The sequence below is a fragment of the Triturus cristatus genome, chromosome 1_2 (genome assembly GCF_964204655.1).
Source record: "Triturus cristatus chromosome 1_2, aTriCri1.1, whole genome shotgun sequence".
Taxonomy (NCBI): domain Eukaryota; kingdom Metazoa; phylum Chordata; class Amphibia; order Caudata; family Salamandridae; genus Triturus; species Triturus cristatus.
In genome coordinates this window covers 1,038,965,670-1,038,981,934 of record NC_140580.1, presented here as the reverse complement: position 1 = coordinate 1,038,981,934, position 16,265 = coordinate 1,038,965,670, and positions in this window count along the sequence as shown.

Genomic DNA, 16,265 nt, shown 5'->3' with positions numbered 1-16,265 from the left:
CTGTATACCCCCTGTAGTGATTCTGGAGCCAGAGCTGTGAGGGATGACCTCTTTGCACTTCAAAAGACTTCTTTGAAGTGACCTCCACTTCAAAGGCACAACTGGGTATAAGAACAGGGTCTCTAACCCCACCAAATCAGACACTACTGGACCTATGAAGGAACTCTGACAGGAGGAAGGACTGTTGTGCTGCCATAAAGACTGCCACTCTGTTGGACTACTCCTCTGGAAGAACTGCTTTTCTGCTGTCCTGCCCAGTTGTCTGCTGCCTGCTATCCTCTGTCCTGTTGAGGAAGAACTGGACTAACTTGTTTAAACCCAGAGTGACCTCCAAGGACATGCTAGCTTGTCTTCTGTTTTAAGACTCAGAGATATCAAAGTCTTACCCACTGCTCCTTTGCCTGGTCTATTGAAAGTGGACCCAGGAGCCTGCTCTAGTGGACTTGACGTATTATCTGCTTCACAGGGCAGAATCTCTGCTGTTGCAGGAACAGAACCAGTGTATCACATTTGGAAACAGCGCATCACGACCACTTCAGGAGAGATAATCAGCTGTGTGGACAAGCCTGGTGCATCGAACTCGCATCCAACGCATCTCATAACCGGCGTTTTGTCTTCAGAACCAGCACATCACCATTGTTGCATTAAGAAAATCGACGCAACACTTCGACTCCGGGATCAACACAGAAGTATCGCTCGGCTTCAACCTGCATTTTGCTGTTGCGACTATGATCACGCTGCTTTTGTTAGCAGACCTTGCGTAACTCCTGTACCTGGCCCGTGCTCTATCTCGATAAGCCTGAACTCTTGACTGTGCCCCAGTCCAGGGCGACCAGATAACCTCATAGGCAGTTATTTCTTTTAAGCGCTCTCTTTACTTTTATCCCTAAAATTCAGATCTCTACTTCTACTTATTGGATGTTTGTCATTTCGGTCTTTTTTTTTTTTTTTACAAAATCGTAATCTATTTTTTTAAACTGGTGTGGCATCCTTTTGTGGTGTTTTCACTGTGTTAGCTTTGAAGAGTTGCACAAATACTTTACACATTGCCTCTTAAGTTAAGCCTGCCTGCTCTGTGTCAAATTACTACAGGGTGAGCACAGGTTAAATAATGGTGTGTATGTGGCTTACCTTGACTAGGATTGTGGTTCCTGCTTGGACAGGGTGCATACCTCTGCTAACCGGAAGCCCAATTTCTAACACCTACATTCTTTGATACCTTCAGTAGTGGTATGCGTGTTACTCCAAGAAGAAAGCCCTACTACAGAGAATCAAACCTTTTGTAAAATTATTGTACAAGGAGGATATTCTCTGCATGCACAGCACTATGTCAGCTTGTACATCAAACCCATACTCTAAAAGCTTGAACAAATTCTGGAGCTGGATTTGTAAATGGTTGATTCTGCATCTTCTTTCTCTAGCCACTGTAGTTCTCTCATGAATAAAGAAGAACCTTTTTTATGGATTTCAATGACCTCGCAGCATTCACTTATTGAGGGGAAAATAAGTTTCAGGGATTGCCAATTGCCAATTAATGATACCTAAACTTTTCACAGGTGGCCTTGTTTTTGAGTGAATTATTATTTATTTTCCACACTCCATTCCCTTCAAGAGATATCTCAGCTATGGACACACCAACTGTAATGAGATTGTGATCTGAAAAGAAAATTGGAATAAGTGTTGCTGAAACTATCTTTTCTGATAGGCTTGCAAATGCAAGATCAATGCAGGACTTAGTGGAAGAATTAGAAGTAATCCAAATGAATCCTGGATCATTAGAGTGTAACACTTTGTAAACACCCTCTAAATGAAAATCAGCAATGATATTCAGCAGTGATTTGGAACTACTGTCAAGGTACACTATAGAACAAAATGTTCTGTTGTTCACATCCAATTAACAGTTAAAGGTACCTCCCACAAACCCTTTGTGTTGCATAAAAGGAACTGTGGTAGTAAGCTCAAAATGTTGTCCCTACATGATAATGAGGTAGGGCAATACACACTAAGGATGTGAATTCCATGTCCAAACTACGTACTATCCACACATAGTAGTTTCCCTTTGACCACATGTTGTACCTTTTGAATAGAAAAGTCGGAACTACAAAATAAGATGCCTTTTCCTCCAATTTAGTCTGAATTGCATTCTAACCAGACTTAAGGGCCACAGTTCAACATTTGCTGCAATTTGTAGTCAATTAAAAAGTCTGAAATAGCACATTCCTTTCTAATTATAACAGTATCAATAAATCAAACACTGCTGGAGATTCAGCATCATTGTCCAAACACTTATCATTAATACTTCCCAAGCATCAAGAAATATTCAAATAAAAAAGACACTGTAGTCCAATTTCCTATTTCTTTTCTTCATCTTTCTCTTTATCACAGGGGTACAATAATCTTCTGCTCTTCACTCCTGAAATTTACCTCTTTCATCCTGTGCAGTCTCTTGAGTAATCACTCTCAAACTTGTCTTTCTTGAATAATCTTCCTCTGTCTCCTTCCTTTTTAATGAGGTTGAAATATTCGTGGATGCTTCAACCTCTTTCTCAATTATATTGTTATCCTTGCCCCATTCAATGACCATGCCAGCAGTTGCAATTTCAGAGAAAAATGACTGTTCAAGGGCTTTACTGCATAGTCTATCTCACTTGAAGAGTCTTTTGAGGAAACCGTAGACAAGTTCTCATGGTTATCAATAGCATTCACCGTATCATATAGAGTTATTTTTACTATTTGTTGGCTTAAAGTAGAACATATCGTTGAAGTAGCATACAAACTACTATCCTTATCAGTCTTTTACCTACAGTTCATAATCTGGGTCAATTTCCACCTTGGATATTTTATAGGCCTAACCTGTGCTGGAATCTAGGGAAAAGCCTCCAGCATTGATTACTTCATTCCTTTCAGCAGAACATAAATGTTGTTTTTTCACCACTACCTTTGGTGGCCTTGAAAAGTGTTTGCTGTAATTGGACAGCCAAATGCAAATCAGGTGTGGGAGGCATGATTGTTTGATCACCAGCATCTGGTGAAGCTTCCTCATTGGGTTCTATGCCCTTTCCAACCTTATTAACAACACCTGCTTGCTTTTCCTCTACTCTTCCTGAGGTGTTTCTGGAGTGATATCCACCTTTTTATCAGACGGAGAGAAACCAGTTTGGGAATCAAATCTATCCTCCCTCCAAAACAAGTCTGATTAATTCTTCCTCTCCTACCTCAACATCTTCCCTTTCTATTTTGGTGGGGAGGGAAAGGTTCCTCTATCTATGCAGCTTTTTAGAGGCATAGGAAGAGGGTCAGTTTTTAAGCTCATGTTCAGTTGAGCCACAAAGATTGCACATTTTCTCAGCTGCACAATCCTCTCTTTCATGGCCAGTATTTCTACACATTGTGCAGAAATGTGCAGTACAATCTTCTGCCAAGTGCTCCTCCCAAAAACATTTTCTGCATCTTTTTGACTGATGCACATAGAAGACAGTGGCTGTGGCTCCTCCCAGTCTTAGATCACTTGGCATTTGTCATAGTTCCTAAGTGGCTGGGTCTCTTTTTAAAGTCACTAGGGCTTAAAAGAAGCCAGTCTTTTCTCCATCAGCATCTCTCACTCTGCTCCATATGAAACAATGCAAAACTGTTTTAGCCAGTTGATTATTTTAGCGCTGTGAACATATTCATTAAACATGGGGACATTCACCCACTTCTTCTACAGGCTAAGTTAATAAATGTATGCCAAAAATCTAAGAGGCGCAGAATCATTTTTCTCTTTAAAGCACTTGAGGCATTGTACAAACAGAGAAAAGGTGGTGAGAATCACTTCAAAGACTTTACCTCCAGGAAAAGCAAACAGGTAGTTAGTCTGTTCCTTTGTAGCACTGATCTGCTGAACATCAATCCATTCATCTTGACGTCTTCAATGGCTGAGAACCTCACAGCATTTCGGCAAACTTGAGTATCAGCCAACCTCGTGTGACCATGATGTCTTCATTGCCAAGTAAGTAGTTACATTTCTAACAAGTGGGTCTTGACTCACTACTTAGGATACTGGCTTGTTGCGCTTCCTTTTTCCAATATTTTCACACTACGGCACACCTCATCACACTAATGATGGGATTTAATTACAATGGTTCTAATGATTCCTTCCACGAGATGAAGCTTCTCAGTAGCAATATCATTAAAAATGAAAATGAAGTGACATAGGTGTCCTCTATTAATAGCATGTGTTTTTCGACAGGAAGCATTCTGGGAATTATGCAAATTTCGCCAGCATGCATCTATTATTCGTGTGCTTACAGTGGTTCTCATCAGCAAACTTGTGGCCTGGCAAATTAATGTATCCAGTACTTTTAATAAAGGCAGCCTCTTATATATTATTGTGTTATAGACTGGAAATGAATTATTCAAAAACAGTGGTGTTATTACAATGATTTGCATACTTTATATGGACGGTGTCTTTTTAATACATGCAAAAAAAGATAAAAACCATCAGAATATGCAAATCTAAATTCTACTGCAGATACGCTTGTTGACCTTGATTTTGATGCTTTTACTTTAAAATAACATATTTTATCCTTAATGCAAAAGGCATTTATCTTTTTTAAGCGATGAAAGCTGAGGCAGGAATGTGGTTGCATTTCAGAGACTCATTTATCTCTATGTCTAGCACAAAGAGCTTCCTGCTGCTGTGCACACCCCAGACTTGCATTTTTAAAACTGCAGATGCTCAGCCATGAACCCCAGGTTGTTCGTGCTACATTCCATGCATTTTGTTTTTTTTGTAAATTTTGTTTGTTTAGTTTGTTTGTTATTTAATTTTTGTTCACCACATTTACTCCCTGAATGGGTATAATATATTAACAAATGAGCGGGTGGAGCCAGCAGGATGAGTCGAGCATTAGAACAAATATCATGCCCTACATGTGCAATATATAACCCAAACTGAAAAATGAAGTGAAAACGGCAAGCTTACTGTCATATTTTCATCGCATTCATATGGAACATAGAAGTATCGAAAGGTTTCAAATCCTCCTGTTAAATTGGTAGAAGTCTGGAAACTTTGCAACGTGCCCGGTCATCACCGTAGGCAAATCTTAGTCATAGCCTTATGCTCTGCAGCCAAAGGCTCCAGTCAAGAAGGATAGAATAGTATTTTCCTCTGTCACCCAAAGCTGCCCTTTCTCTTAGATCTGAGAAGTAGTGGAAAAGCAATAATGGAAGATAGACAGCCATACAATCTAACCCCACTGCCGGAAATGCCAACGTAGGGCTTCTGAACCCAGAAAATGTGATATACATGGCTTGGCGAAATTAAAATTACGCTGGACTAATTAGAGTAATTTTAGTAATTAACCATTACTCTTTGTGATGTGAAATTACCAAAATTACGGGATTATGCCTTTTTGAGTGATTTGGGGCAAGTATCCTACAGCAGGAGCACAGGAACTACAAGCTAAGAGAGCGAGGGTGGCTGCAGGCTACTGCTGTTTGTGTCTTGTAGCATCTAGTGCTATATTCTTAGCGCAAAATGCATCCTCGGGACCATCATACATGTAAGGATGCATTTTACACTAACAAAAAAGTGTTAAATGCTGGATTATGATTCTCACGTGACTATGCATGATTACGAAAACTTTGTGATATCTATGACTAAATGTGCTACAGAGAATTACGCCAGTTACCCCCCTCCCCGCCTACCCCACCCCCCACACATTTGGGGCAGCCTCAAGAGTAGCAAAGATGCCATGAGCAAACAAGGAAAATGGCTCCTTTCACTGCTGGAGGGGGCAATATAGAGCAATGATCAGTGTTCAATGAGATCCAGGGCTTTGTTCTCCGTGCCACTGCACCTGCTGCACAAATTTTAGCAATGCCCCTGGTAGCACTGAGAGATAGCGGGTACATTTGTGGGTCAAGCAGAGCCACTTTTGCACTCCTTTGTTAGGAGTGGCCTGACAGCTGTAGGTGTCTACTAGGCTCCTGTAATACATTCATCACATAAGGCATTGACATTTGTACCTACAGAGGGACTTTGGTTCAGTCCTCTGCTGTCATAGGTGTGTTTTGGTGTCATTCAGACACCACTTCCACCTATGAGAGCATACATACAGTGTGGGCTCTGTTTTAGTTCACTTCAACCATTGGCTCCATCGTCTGTGACAGTTTTCCAAATGATATGGGCACGTCCGCCTCAAAATCAGTGTGCTTGAGTGCTAGAACGAGTGTGCCACGTCCTAAGATTTCCATTTTCTCATTTCAGAGCTGTCCTATCAATGTATGTTTTTTTACCTTATAATATGAATATATACCCTGCACAGGATTGAAAATGCAAAAACATACATAAACAAACCATAAACATAGCCCCACATAGCCACACCGATTGACTTTGCCAAAGCTTGTTTAACTTTGGCTTGTTTTGAACTTTTCAAGGCTGGTGACATTTAGATAAAAGACAGGATAAACCCCGAGGTTTTCACATGAATAATCCAATATCGGTGTCTGGAGCAGTAATGCACCTCATACATCCCAGCAGTAAAGGGCTCTATTACTGCTATTCATAGATATGCACGGCTTGCGTGCGCGAAGTCTAACACGTGCCCCAGCATTGATTCATGCAACAGTTTTGCTTTGCATATAAGCTGCTGCGAGAAGAGGCCACGAGGGAATAGAGTAGGAGTAAACCTGGAAATGAAGACTGCCAAACAGATAGAAAAAATATAGGGCAGAGAGGAATCCAGAGCTCAGTGCATTTACTAGAGCCTTACAAGAATCCAAAGCTCAGTGCATTTACTAGAGCCTTACAAGAGTCCAAAGCTCAGTGCATTTACAAGAGCCTTACAAAAATCCAAAGCTCAGTGCATTTACTAGAGCCTTACAAGAATCCAAAGCTCAGTGCATTTACTAGAGCTTAACAAGAATTCAAAGCTCAGCGCGATTACTAGAGCCTTACAAGAATCCAAAGCTCAGTGCATTTACTAGAGCCTTACAAGAGTCCAAAGCTCAGTGCATTTACTATAGCCTTACAAGAATCCAAAGCTCAGTGCATTTACTAGAGCCTTACAAGAATCCAAAGCTCAGTGCATTTACTAGAGCCTTACAAGAATCCAAAGCTCAGTGCATTTACTAGAGCCTTACAAGAATCCAAAGCTCAGTGCATTTACTAGAGCCTTACAAGAATCCAAAGCTCAGTGCGTTTACTAGAGCCTTACAAGAATCCAAAGCTCAGTGCATTTACTAGAGCCTTACAAGAGTCCAAAGCTCAGTGCATTTACTAGAGCCTTACAAGAATCCAAAGCTCAGTGCATTTACTAGAGCCTTACAAGAGTCCAAAGCTCAGTGCATTTACTAGAGCCTTACAAGAATCCAAAGCTCAGTGCATTTACAAGAGCCTTACAAGAGTTCAAAGCTCAGTGCATTTACTAGAGCCTTAGAAGAATCCAAAGCTCAGTGCATTTACTAGAGCCTTACAAGAATCCAAAGCTCAGTGCTTTTACTAGAGCCTTACAAGAATCCAAAGCTCAGTGCATTTACTATAGCCTTACAAGAGTCCAAAGCTCAGTGCATTTACTAGAGCCTTACAAGAATCCAAAGCTCACTGCATTTACTAGAGCCTTACAAGAATCCAAAGCTCAGTGCATTTACAAGAGCCTTACAAGAATCCAAAGCTCAGTGCATTTACTAGAGCCTTACAAGAATCCAAAGCTCAGTGCTTTTACTAGAGCCTTACAAGAATCCAAAGCTCAGTGCATTTACAAGAGCCTTACAAGAGTCCAAAGCTCAGTGCATTTACTAGAGCCTTACAAGAATCCAAAGCTCAGTGCATTTACTAGAGCCTTACAAGAGTCCAAAGCTCAGTGCATTTACTAGAGCCTTACAAGAATCCAAAGCTCACTGCATTTACTAGAGCCTTACAAGAATCCAAAGCTCAGTGCATTTACAAGAGCCTTACAAGAATCCAAAGCTCAGTGCATTTACTAGAGCCTTACAAGAGTCCAAAGCTCAGTGCATTTACTAGAGCCTTACAAGAGTCCAAAGCTCAGTGCTTTTACTAGAGCCTTACAAGAATCCAAAGCTCAGTACATTTACTAGAGCCTTAGAAGAATCCAAAGCTCAGTGCATTTACTAGAGCCTTACAAGAATCCAAAGCTCAGTGCATTTACTAGAGCCTTACAAGAATCCAAAGCTCAGTGCATTTACTAGAGCCTTACAAGAGTCCAAAGCTCAGTGCATTTACAAGAGCCTCACAAAAATCCAAAGCTCAGTGCATTTACTAGAGCCTTAGAAGAATCCAAAGCTCAGTGCATTTACTAGAGCCTTACAAGAATCCAAAGCTCAGTGCATTTACTAGAGCCTTACAAGAGTCCAAAGCTCAGTGCATTTACTAGAGCCTTACAAGAATCCAAAGCTCAGTGCATTTACAAGAGCCTTACAAGAGTCCAAAGCTCAGTGCATTTACTAGAGCCTTACAAGAATCCAAAGCTCAGTGCATTTACTAGAGCCTTACAAGAATTCAAAGCTCAGTGCATTTACTAGAGCCTTACAAGAGTCCAAAGCTCAGTGCATTTACTAGAGCCTTACAAGAGTCCAAAGCTCAGTGCTTTTACTAGAGCCTTACAAGAATCCAAAGCTCAGTACATTTACTAGAGCCTTAGAAGAATCCAAAGCTCAGTGCATTTACTAGAGCCTTACAAGAATCCAAAGCTCAGTGCATTTACTAGAGCCTTACAAGAATCCAAAGCTCAGTGCATTTACTAGAGCCTTACAAGAGTCCAAAGCTCAGTGCATTTACAAGAGCCTCACAAAAATCCAAAGCTCAGTGCATTTACTAGAGCCTTAGAAGAATCCAAAGCTCAGTGCATTTACTAGAGCCTTACAAGAATCCAAAGCTCAGTGCATTTACTAGAGCCTTACAAGAGTCCAAAGCTCAGTGCATTTACAAGAGCCTCACAAAAATCCAAAGCTCAGTGCATTTACTATAGCCTTACAAGAATCCAAAGCTCAGTGCATTTACTAGAGCTTAACAAGAATTCAAAGCTCAGCGCGATTACTAGAGCCTTACAAGAATCCAAAGCTCAGTGCATTTACTAGAGCCTTACAAGAGTCCAAAGCTCAGTGCATTTACTATAGCCTTACAAGAATCCAAAGCTCAGTGCATTTACTAGAGCCTTACAAGAATCCAAAGCTCAGTGCATTTACTAGAGCCTTACAAGAATCCAAAGCTCAGTGCATTTACTAGAGCCTTACAAGAATCCAAAGCTCAGTGCTTTTACTAGAGCCTTACAAGAATCCAAAGCTCAGTGCATTTACTATAGCCTTACAAGAGTCCAAAGCTCAGTGCATTTATTAGAGCCTTACAAGAATCCAAAGCTCACTGCATTTACTATAGCCTTAGAAGAATCCAAAGCTCAGTGCATTTACTAGAGCCTTAAAATTCCTTCGGAGAGAATAATTTCAGAAGCTTGACCAAATACTTGCGAACCGCACGTAATTTTCGATAATATTGTTGGTTTTACATCATCAGTTACCTGGAACAGGGCCGCACATTTTACTAGCAGCCATGAAAAGACTATCCTTCCAGTTGAAACTCACAAAGCACAGGACAGAAGGTATGCCGCACATCAGGGCCGACTTTAGCACTGGTGGCCCTAGTGCGACCGTCTTTCTTGGCGCCCCTACCCCAGTGACCTCTTTCTCCACGAATTCCGAACCCTACCACCCTACAGCAGTGCTTCTCATATCCCCATAGCCCTCCTATGACATACATGTAATTTTTGATAGCGCTACTCATAGTTCACTCACACTCAGTACTATGATCTGCATGGTATATGTTGTTTGCAGCAGGCACAGTAACCCGCTGCGCTACTTTATGATCAGTCAAAACACTTGAACAAACTTTAGTCTCTCTCCAGCAGAAACATTAATCAGCAGAAATATCTTGACATTTTTATTGTTGCCTGAAATTTGCTGTACACACAAGGAACTCTGCAGCAAGTGCTTGTAACCCATAAGTTATTTTAAAACACAGTGCCTCCTGAGGTCACTGCCAGGTGCATCTGCATCCGTTACACTGCTCTAAAGCATTAGTGTCCCTTAAGTAATCATACAGTCATGCCAACCATCGAGGGAAATCTATGTGATGAAGTTTCAGATGCCTGTAAAGTGAGTGCCATGGGTGTCAGACCCTGTTCGGTGGATCACACAGAAAGCAGGGCCACAGGGTCTTAACTGTGGTGGTTGAGGTAATTTGCCTCTGATGTTAAAGAGACCAGCAAACTGGTCCAAGAACAACCCCTTCAGCACTTGACTTTCAGTGGTAGTGATGGCAAGCAGCCACAGGCTTCTCAGGGATGTAGTGTGGGAGTGATGAGCTCAGCAGTCAACAAACACATTAGCAAAACAAATGATTGCCCACACCAGTGCTTTACTTTCCAGAAAAAGCTATTTAATGCACACTAGACCTAATTACTACATATGATGCATGAATAAGATGCAACTTAGTGTCCTGGGCACTTGAGGTTATCTGTGCCGTTTCCCAATATTGGCCCTGTGGGAAAGTGGATTATTGGTAGGGGCAAATGTAGGTCTGCCACTGGCAATAAGGCCACTAACACATGATAGGACCCAGAATAGGTCTTAGAAAATTATTCCTATGCTCAACCCTTGGTAACGTGGCTGCAAGCAGAAAGCCTTAACTTAAAAGACAAGTATGTAAAGCATTTAAAAACACCATTTCAGTAAATAATTAAGACACAACACAAAAAAAAAATCCAACACCAATTTATAAAAATAGGTAATATTTGTATCTTTTAAATGACACCAAAACGAAAAACATCCACTTTAGGGAACCAGAGATATGAATTTTTAAAGATTAGTCACTTTCTAGGGCTTAGAAACCAACAGTGCCCCTTTTAGTCATTTCGCTTTCTCTGACAGGGACACACCTTTAGAAACTGTTCTGGAGAATATCTCACCACTGTGTTGTGCCGCCTTCTCCAGCAGGCGGGTCCAGTTAGAACTCCTTCCTGAAGTTCTGCTTGCGGGTCCCAAAGTATCCAACACACAGTCCAAGGTTCTGGAATCTCCAAGAGGGTCCTTGAAAGTGTGAAACTTCGATTCCGCAATCCACTTGAACAAAACCCTTACAAATCCACTGGTACTCCAGGCTGGGAATTCTTTGTGGGGCTGTCCAGGTGAGCTCTGTTAACCTGTAGCTTACAGGGAGTTCCACTCTTGAGTCCTTTGGCAGCAAGGTAATCCACAGGGCTGCAGTTTCACTTGGTGCAGTCTTCAGAGGTCTTCAGAGAGTTCCTTGCACAGCAAAATCTTTTCAGCTGGGCACTTCTTGCTTCATTCAGTTTCAAGCAGCAGATCTGGAGGGCTCTGCCCCTCTCAGATACTTATTCAAAATTCTCTGGGTCATGCACCAGGTCACTTCTGACAAGGCAACTCCTCATAGTTATGACCACACCATGTAGAGTGTGGCATTATTTTGTCCCAGAGTGCATCATTCTTCCAAATCCATAATGGCTGATTTTCCAACAAGGAGGTATGAGCTGGCTAAACACACCCCCTGGGATGGCTTATTTCCATGGACTCTCCCCCTACCATCTGCACATACCTTCCTTAAGCCTAGCCCTGACTCTGGGTCAAGAGTGTCAGAGTGAAACTGAAACCCAGGCCTCCCCTCTGCCTTTGAAGAGCACAGTTTACGACTCAACCTCCTGGCCTGGCATTCCTATAGACCAGCACACTGCCCTCCCAGCAGAGTGGTTCTTTATCACCTCTTCAAAGCAGCCTGGCTAATCCACTTAACTCTGACCAATCAGGGCAGACCACTGGAAGGCTGAATTTGGACTTACAAACAAGAAAGTCTTATAACTTCTTGTATGTACACTTTAGGAGAAATTCAACAATATAATATTGTTGGATTTACTACTACCATTCTGGGAAGTCTTTGAATGGTCCGGCTAGTCCTATCAATATTTATTAATCAATAACTTCCTACCATGTTAACCTATGGGCCATGGGGTTTGCAATAGGGAAAATGACTTGGGCCAGTTTTCTAGCACCAGGGCTTATAAAAACATATTTTATAAGTATTTCCCTAATTTCTACAGGACCCCCACCCCCGTGCAACTAGGGGAGACTTTAGGGGTTCTGAATCTGCAGAAATAATGCAGATCCTCCTCACCCAGTGCTCCTAGCATCAAAGTCGAATTTGACCACCACTTTAACACAATGTGGGGAGTGAAATGTGAAATTTCACTTTACCCAGGCATATAAAAACTCCTTTTATAAGGGTGTACCTTATAGATAACTGACACCCCACCCCTGGGATACCTAGGGGAGACCCTGGGGGTCCCTAATATACCAAAACATTGTAGGTTTTCCATTTTTAAGTGCCCATACCACAAAAGTCGAGTTTGGGCAGGGCTGTTTTTAAACTGACCCCAGGCTTCAGCATTGCACACATGCAAGTGCAGAAAATCGGCTGGCCTCTAAACTGCCATGCCCCAGGATACTGGGGACTTCTAGGTAGTTTCAATCCCCTGCCCTTTTATATACTAGGGGCTTATGGGGTAGGTCATGCCAATTACAGGGGTATCCCACCATACCATAGTGTATCCTAGTGTATGTTGGGTGTCTTACCTGTATTCTATTGTGTTCCTTTCAGCTTGGCACTGGCCCTTGGCCTGGTTAAACAGAGCCCAGGGTCAGTCAGAGTCAGTTACCACCAGTTCCAGTCAGCAAAAAGTTGGGGGGTGCCCAGGGCACAGGATGACTTTGCAACAAGCCCCTTATAGTCCAGATGGTTCCCTCCCAGAGTCAATGTCAAGCATGATTGAGCTCAGGCACAGATTGCTCCTTACTCTCTCAATGCACAGTCTTAGCTTATCTCGCCATGCGAGGCTTCACAGTCAATGTTTGGGTCTGCTCACTTGGGAGGCCAACCAGCTCCTCGTCCGCTTTCCCACTTCTGAGAGAACACGAGCCAGCAATTCTTGTCAAGGCCTCTTCAGGAAGTTGCATCTCCCATGGGACAGTTGCCCCACATCTTACAGTAACTGGGGCAGCTCCTTACAGGAATCTGTCCCAGGATATTCTGGATCACGCATGGCCTGGATAAGTAGGTGCTCCAAGGTCAATGCATCCCCACTATAGCTGATTGGTTCTGTTATGGTACGGACACACACAAGTCAGTCTTGCATTGAGACAGTCATGCACATTTCAGTCTCGACTATATGACAGGCCCAGCACAAGCCTTATTCTCTAGCGAATGTGGCTCAGGTCACACCTTGGTTTCATCTTTGAGTGCAGCAGCTCGGGTCATGCCGCAACTTTTGTGATGTCTTAGTAACTCAGTTTAAACCACAACTTATTTTCTGGTGCAGTGAATCTGGTCACACCACTGAGGGTCACAGCTGCAACTGGGCTCTGGAGATCTTCGGTCATGGTCCCACCAGGAACCGCAGGTAGAGAGACTGCTTCTCGCCAACACCATGTTAATGCTAATGTTAATATTATTGATATTTCTAGATCGCGACTGTTACCCGGAGGTATCCTGGCTCTAATTGAAGTCCTACTGTGGTCCAAGCAGGGTAGATGAAATGAAGAGCATTAACCAGTAAAAATCCACGTTTTGAGGGCCTTCCTAAAGACAAGAAGATTTGTTATGTATCTAAGATGCAACGGGAGGCCATTCCATGCCCTGACTGCACCGACCACAAAGCTTCTGCCACCCCAGTTAGCTTTCTTAACAAAGGGCAACGACGCCAATTTTGCTTCTGCAGAGCATAGTGCTCTTTTTGGTATATTCCAGTGAAATAGAAGTTTTAGGAGATTGAGCCCAGTTCCTTGAAGGGCTTTATGGACCATGCGTAGAGCTTTGAACTGAACACTTTTTTCTAACGGGCAACCAATGAAGCCTTCTAATCTCAGCCGAGATTGAAGCGTATTTTGTTCAGCCAGTAAGCAATCTGGCAGCTGCATTCTACAAAAGTTGAAGTTTGTCCAAAAGTCCTTCCTGGATATTAATATAGAGACTTTTGCAATAGTCTAGTTTAGACATGGCTAGAGCAGTGATAAGTGTTTGTTGGCTATCTTTGGGTAGAAATAGCATAATTTTCTTACAGGATTTCAGAATATACGATGTAGATGAGACTACCGCATTCCTTTGATCCCTAAAGCTGAGTTTATTGTCTATGTAGACACCCAGGTTTTTTACCTTCTTAATCGGAGTAGGTAGAGCGCCCACTGTATCTGGCCACCATGCTGGAGTCCAGAAGTTAGGGTCATTACCAAACAAAACCACCTCCGTTTTGCTGGAATTATGTTTAAGACAATTTTGGGCCATCCAGATACCCATAGCTGTCATGCAATCATGTAATTTGTGCGCCGTTTCGTGTAGCTTTCCTGGCAGTAGTGACACCACAATTTGGGTGTCGTCTGCATATGAGGTCAGCTTAAAACCAAAAGATTCAATCAGGGGAGCCAATTGTGACACATAGACGTTAAAAAGAGTTGGGCTCATGGATGACCCCTGAGGGACTCCACAGGGCAGAGAAAAAGGTTTGGCTGAGAATTCGCCGAAGGATGTTGTCTGTAATCTATTTGTTAGAAAGGATTTGAGTAGTTTCCAGGCAGTACCCTGGACTCCAATCTCCTGCAGCCGGTCAATCAATAGACATGATGGACCATATCAAAGGCCGCTGAGAGGTCCAACATGATCATAGCAGCTTTACCTCCCTGGTCGAGCATAGCCATGATTTCTTCAGTGGATTTAAGAAGAGCGGTCTCCGTGCTGTGCCCCTCCGGAAACCATATTGGGTGGGGTCCAACACCTGAGCTTCTTCCAGGAACAGACTAAGTTGTGAATTCATGATTTTCTCTGTAGTTTTCGCTGGGAGTGGGAGTCTAGAGATGGGCCTGAAATTATTAGAGTCTTTAGGATCCAGACTCGGTTTTTTGAGCAGTGGAAGTATGGATGCACTTTTCCATGTTATGGGGAAGTACCCTTCCGCAAATATGGCATTTATGATGGAGGTCAGTGTTATTGTAACAGGATCGATTGCTAATTTTAGTATAGAGAGTGGGCATGGATCATGTGGTGAGTCCGACTTTGCCATCATGAGAAGCTTAAAGGTGTCTATGGCAGTAACTGGGGCAAATTTATCAAACTGTTGCAGAGAGCTTTTTCCTGACTTTGAATTTCTTATGTGGGCCATGACAAGCAGATCGCTCTCCTAAGTCACCTTCTTCTGGTAGACCCAACGCCTTGGGATCCGTTTGCACCTTGCCCCTCCTAGACAGTAAGTCCTCTTGCAGAACTGCCAGGGTTCCTCTTTCAGCAAGCAGGCTGGCTTTTAGGTGCTTCAGAAGGTAAACATTCTTTACAATGACAGTGTTACAACGCAGTCCATTAGCCCATATTTTTTACCCTGCAAAATCTTTTACAACGCAGGGCTTCACGCTGCAAACCATTACAACGCATTCCCCATTACAACGCCCCAGTGGAGTTAGAATAGTAAATTACATTGTAATGGACAATGCGTTGTAATGGATAGCGGTGTAAAGCACTGCTTTGTAAAAGATTTTGAGGAGTAAATAATGTGGGGTAATGGCATGCGTTGTAAATGTGTGCGGAGTAAAGTGTCATATGCGCTTCAGAACAAGGCAACAGCTCTAACAAAAAGGACTAGATTCAGATGATGTTCCCTCACCTCTGAGAAGGTGACTTCACCAGCACTGGTTGTGCAGCAGTTTTCTGAGTACTTTGATTTGCTCTCGCTTCCTTGGCCATAGAGAACTTGACACTAGTTCCTCAAGGGGGCCAGTGGGTACTACTTTTACACAGTAAATACAGGCAGGAGAGGTGAATTCACTCTCAGCACTTTCAGAACCAGTATGAGTTGGTTCTCTTTTTAAGTGTCGTGTCTGGGCTGATCTCCAGGCACAGCCTTTGTATAGATTGAGGCTTTGGACAACAAGGTTGTCTGCAGCCTGGAGCATCAACAACAGGCACAAAGAAGTACAAGGTTTCTGCACCTGGTTGTCACCAACCATACTAACCAGTGTGATCACAGATGGACAAAAGGCTGGGCCTCACCTAAGTGGCCACCTTCACCTTGCACTACAGAGTCAAGAGTCCCAGACTTCAACCCCACTATTCACCAAACGGCAATGCTTCAGGAAGATTAATCAGCAGCACTTTGCTCAGCATTAAGCCTGACTGATTTTCTGAAGAAGCTTTCAATCTTTCTCCCTCACTTTAGTGT